This window comes from Capsicum annuum, chromosome 1 (assembly GCF_002878395.1).
Source record: "Capsicum annuum cultivar UCD-10X-F1 chromosome 1, UCD10Xv1.1, whole genome shotgun sequence".
NCBI classification, from domain to species: domain Eukaryota; kingdom Viridiplantae; phylum Streptophyta; class Magnoliopsida; order Solanales; family Solanaceae; genus Capsicum; species Capsicum annuum.
In genome coordinates, this window is record NC_061111.1 from 176609344 (window position 1) to 176615047 (window position 5704).

The window sequence follows — 5704 nt, forward strand, 5'->3', positions numbered from 1 at the left end:
ATATATATATATATATATATACATACATACATATATATATATACATAAGCAAGACAAGATGCCATGTGTCAAGCTATTAAAATAGCCACGTGGCAATTTTTAAGATAATATTAAAAAATATTTTAAGACAAAGTTAAAAATATTTTGATAAAAATTTTGAATTGAAAAATTAAGTATTTGAATTTCAGTAAATTATCCTTTTACAAAAAAAAAAATTCATTATCTTAAAAATAGAAACTAATAATTAAAGAGTTCTAATAGATATAAACTATTTCAAACTTATCTCTTATAAAATTTAAATATTGCAAAATATATTTAAATATAATTTATTTATATAAAAATTATTAAAATAATAATAATAATAATGATAATTAATAGTAAGTCTAAACTCTAATAATGAGGAAAAAATAAATAAAGAAAGAAAAAGTAAAGGAAAAAATAAATAAAACGTGGGGAACAAACAGAATATTAAAAAATAAAGAAGACTAACAAACTATATATATATATATATATATTGAAATATTTTTTATATTTTTAAACTGAAACTATAAAATGACAAATATTATTTTTAGAGATATGAATTATTTACAGTGGTAGTCTTTAGATAAAGCCGGAGGTAGTGGTATGGACTGCATACATCTTACCCTCCCCAGACCTCACTATGTGGGAATAAACTAGGTTTGTTGTTGTTGTTGTTGTAGTCTTTAGATAAAGATAAGTTTGTTGAAAATTAGTTTGTTGAATTAGTCTTAAATTTTTTAATTTTGAATTTCAAATGAATGTTAGGATTCTATTAGCTTTTGAATTGAAAACAAATTCTATACTAGATAAAGTTGAATTTGAATTAACTCTTTCTATATAAACTAAATTTTCAATCAAAATTCTCATTTCATTCTTTAAATTTTTTGAACTTATTCTTTAATATTGAAATGATTCAGTCAAATTCATTTATTGCTTATACCACATTCGTGGGTAGCAATATGCTCATATTAATAGATTGATTTTTGATTATTTTATTATTATTTATAGCAATTTGTGTTATTTTTTGTTATATAGAATTTCTATTATGGACAAAGAGGCAAAAGATCATGCATATAAGATTTTCTAAAATAATTACCAAGGTATGTTGTTTATACTTGATTTGATTTATTAATTAATTTTTTATTATTTACAACTAATATTACGTTTATCTTTTTTCAGAAATGATAAACAAATGTGTCTACATTAATAGATTTATACACAATTTGTATATTATTTAAAGTTTGATTTTAGATTATTTTACTATTATTTGTAATAATTTGTGTTATATAGAATTTCTATCATGGACAAAGAGGCTATAAGATCATACATATAAGATTTTTCAAAATAATTATCAAGATAATTAAATAAAATGTAAAGGTAAAATTAGTATATATATATATATAATTTATAAGCAAATAAAAGAAATAAAGAAAGAAAAGAAAGTAAAGGGAAAAAATTAAATAAAACGTAGGGAAAAAATAGAATATTAATGAATAAAGAAGACTAACAAATTAGTCTTCTTTTATATCTTATTATTACTATTATAAATATTTGAATAGATTTAAAAAATTTCTCTCAATTTCAATTTTAGATTATATAGGATAAATATGGATGTGCATTTTCTGAATTCTTTCTGCTTATTAGGCTGGTCTTAGGCTCTCTAATGTTTAACTCTCTCTCTAACGTTTCTCTTCCAACGCTCCGTTTCAACGTCTATTTGACGTGATTGTCCTGCTCCGGCGAAGCTAATGCCGGCAGCGTAACATCGCCGGTGACAGGTAAGGGTAATACTCTCTTTCTCTCTCTCTTCCCTTCTCTTTTTTTTGGTCTTCTTTTATCTCCCCTTCTAGCTCTCTCCCAAACTCCCAACTGCTAGTCACTGGGACTACGACGGTGGCGTGGGCCTTTGACGTTTCCTTCTCCGACGAGTTCAGGAGAACCGTCTTGACGGTCGACGGTGGTGACGGCGACTATTCCAGAACTCAGAACAGATCTTTTCTGGCAATTCTTCGGGCGACCTTGCCAGACGACGGGAGTCCGGCGAACCACTTCTATTTAGCCCAGCGAATTCTAACCTTGAACTTTATTTTTATCACAATATTTTTAGTATCTTTCCATGCCTAGAATTTTTGTGGATTAATCTATCTTTTTATTTTGGTGCCTAGTATCGATTGTTCTGTGAATTTTGGTGGTTTTCTGTGTCTTGCGCGTGCTTGTTATTGATTGTGCTATTTTTTACCATTGGTGCTTGTGGTTCTTTGTTGAGTAGTTTTGTTGTGAGCTGGCTGTTTTGTCTATTGCATCTGTTGGTCTTGACTATTTATTTACGTTTTATGCTGTGAGTGTGTCTTCTATAGTTATAGCTGTTTTTTACCTTCGTTGTACTTTTTATAAGTAGTGGCTTGGGTGACTCATGGTGATATAGGGTCATATTCTAGGGGGTTGGGGGTGGGGTCGGGAGATGGTGTTGGGTTAGGTCCGAGTTGTGGAGTGCGAGGTATTAAGGGAGGGGATAAAAATGTTGATAGGTTGAGGGTAGGGTCGTGTAACATAGGGACCCTGCAGGGGAAGTCGATAGAACTGGTTAAGATTCTTATGAAGAGAAGGATTAATATTGCGTGTGTTCAAGAGACCAAGTGGGTAGGTTTTAAGGCTCGGGATGTGGATGGGTACAAGTTGTGGTACTCAGGTAGTGAGAGGCGTAGGAATGGCGTAGGTATCTTAGTGGACGAGGAGCTTCTAAAGCAGGTAGTGGAGGTTAAAAGGGTTAATGATAGGGTGATGACTATCAAGTTAGTCTTTGAGGGGTTTACTTTGAACATCTGTAGTACGTGAGCGAGGAGGAGAATAAAATTTTTTGGGAGGTTTTGGATGAGGTGGTTAGAGGCGTGCCTAGTTCGGAGAAGATTTTCATAGGAGGGGATTTTAATAGGCACATTGGGTTATTTCCATTAGGGTATAATGATGTGCATGGAGGCTTTGGGTTCAGGGTTAGGAATGATGAGGGAGCTGCTCTTTTAGATTTTACGAGGGCCTTTGGGTTGGTGGTAGTGAATTTCAACTTTTCAAAGAAAGAGGAGTATCTGGTTACTTTCTGTAGTAGTTTATCCAGGACCCAAATTGACTTTTTGCTGCTTAGGAAGGGGGATGGAACTTTGTATAAGGATTGTAAGGTTATCCCAAGTGAAAATCTGGCAACCCAGCATAGACTCCTGGTGATGGACTTGGTTAACAAGAACGGCAAGATGAGGCGGGGTGGGAAGGGTCGGCCTAGAGTTAGGTGGGGTGCCTTGACTCCGGTTAGTGCTTTGGAGATAGGGGCAAAGTTGGAGGGGATGAGGGTTTGGGAGTGTAGTGGGGATGTGGATAGTATTTGGGATAGGGCTGCGGGTTGTATCAAAGAGTCTGCTAGAGAGGTGTTGGGTATCTCGACGGACTGGTCTGGTAGGTATCGGGGGGATTGGTAGTGGAATGAAGATGTTAAGAAGAAGGTGAAGACGGAGAAGGTGGTTTATGCTAAGCTAGTTGAGAGTAAGGATGATGAGGAGAAGCGGGTAAACAAGGAGAAGTATAAGTTAGCTAAGAAGGAGACTAAGGTAGCAGTTACGGTTACTAAGACAACAACCTTCGAGAGTTTGTATAAGGAGTTAGAAGAGAAAGGCGAGAAGAAAAGGTTGTTTTGGTTGGCCAAGGCTAGGGAGCGGAAGGGTAGGGATCTGGACCAAGTGAAGTGTATTAAGGGGGAGGATGATAGAGTATTGGTGGAGGACGTCCTCATTAAGGAAAGATGACAGTCTTATTTTCATAGGCTCTTGAATGAGGAGGGGGACAAAGGTGTTATGTTAGGGGAGTTAGAGCACTTCGGGGAGAGTCGTGGTTTTAGCTATTGTCTACGTTTTAAGGTTGAGAAGGTAAGAGAGGCTATTCACAAGATGCGAAGGGGCAGGCGATGGAGCCCGACGAGATCCAGGTGGATTTTTAGAAGTTTTCTGGCGGGGCAGGGTTAAGGTGGCTGACCAACTTGTTCAATAATATTTTCAAGTCCGCAAAGATGTTGAGGCGTGGAGATAGAGCACGATGATTCCTTTATATAAGAACAAAGGTGACATTCAGAGTTGCAACAACTATCGAGGTATTAAGTTGTTGAGTCACACGATGAAGATTTAGGAGAGGGTGGTGGAGCGGAGGCTGAGAAAGATTGTGTCTATTTCTGAGAATCAATTTGGGTTTATGCTTGGTCGCTCCACGACTGAGGTAATTCACCTAGTGCGGAGACTGGTAGAACAGGCGTATGACAAGGTCCCTAGGGAGGTTCTTTGGAGATACTTGGAGGCGAGGGGGGTCCCTGTAGCGTACATTCAAGCGTTTAAGGACATGTATGAGGGGGTGAAGACTAGGGTGAGGATATTGGGAGGAAATTTCAAGCATTTCCCAGTCTTGACAGGGTTACACCGGGGATCAACTCTTAGCCCTTTTTTATTCGCTTTAGTGATGGGTGTGTTGACGCGGAGTATACAAAGCGAGGTGCCTTGGTCTCTTACCCCCAAGCTGAAGGAAAAATTCTATAGAGTTGCAGTCAGTCCGGCTATGTTATATGGAGCTGAGTGTTGGCCGATTAAGAATTTTCATATCCAAAAATTTAAGGTGGTTGAAATGAGGATGTTGTGTTGGATGTGTGGTTTTACTAGGGATGATAGGATTAGGAATGAAATTATTCGAGAAAAGGTGGGATTGGTGTCGGTAGAGGATAAAATGCGGGAAGTGAGGTTGAGATGGTTTGGCCATGTAATGAGGAGGGGCGTGGATGCCCCAGTTTGTAGGTGTGAGAGGTTGGCCTTAAATGGTTTCAAGCGGGGTAGGGGTAGACCTAAGAAATACTGGAGGAAAGTGATTAGACGTGACATGAAACAGTTACAGTTGACTGAGGACATGACCCTGGATAGGAAGGTATGGAGGAAAAACATTAGGATAGAGGGTTAAGGTGGGTGAATGAGTCGTAGTCAGTAGGTAGGAGGGCTTGGGTGTCTTTTGTTTGGCAGTGTTGTATATTTTTGTGGATGGCATATCTATATTTTTTATCGTGTTCCATGCTTTTGATGTTTTTATATACTGTCCTTTGTCTTGAGTCGGGGGTCTATCAGAAACAGCCTCTTTACTTCGTTAGAGGTAGTGGTATGGTCTGCGTACACTCTACCCTCCCCAGACCCCACGATGTGGGAATCTACTGGGTTTGTTGTTGTTGTTGTTGTTGTAGGATAAATATGTATGGTATTTGAAAAAAATACAGGTAAGAAAGAATAAAGCAAAATCTTTAAGCAATTTATAAGAGATTTAAATTTGAATTTAAACAGAATTGGAAATGGAATAGAATTGCAACTTTTAAATTTTTCTTATATATCTTACTCTAGCATTGAAGAGTCTTAAATAAACTATAACTATTTCATAATCATAACAATCAATAAATAAATAATAGCGTATTGTAGTAATAATTTAGTAGTATATACGTGAGAATCTACATATTTAAAAGTAAAATAATTGGAAGTAACTAACTATAAATTTATTTAAAATTATTATACTATTTATTTAAATTTAAAAATAAAGATTAAAATTTCAAAATAAACCAATTCTACATATTTTGAGGTATGACTTCTTTTGAGAGTATTCTATATTTTTTTGTAGTTTT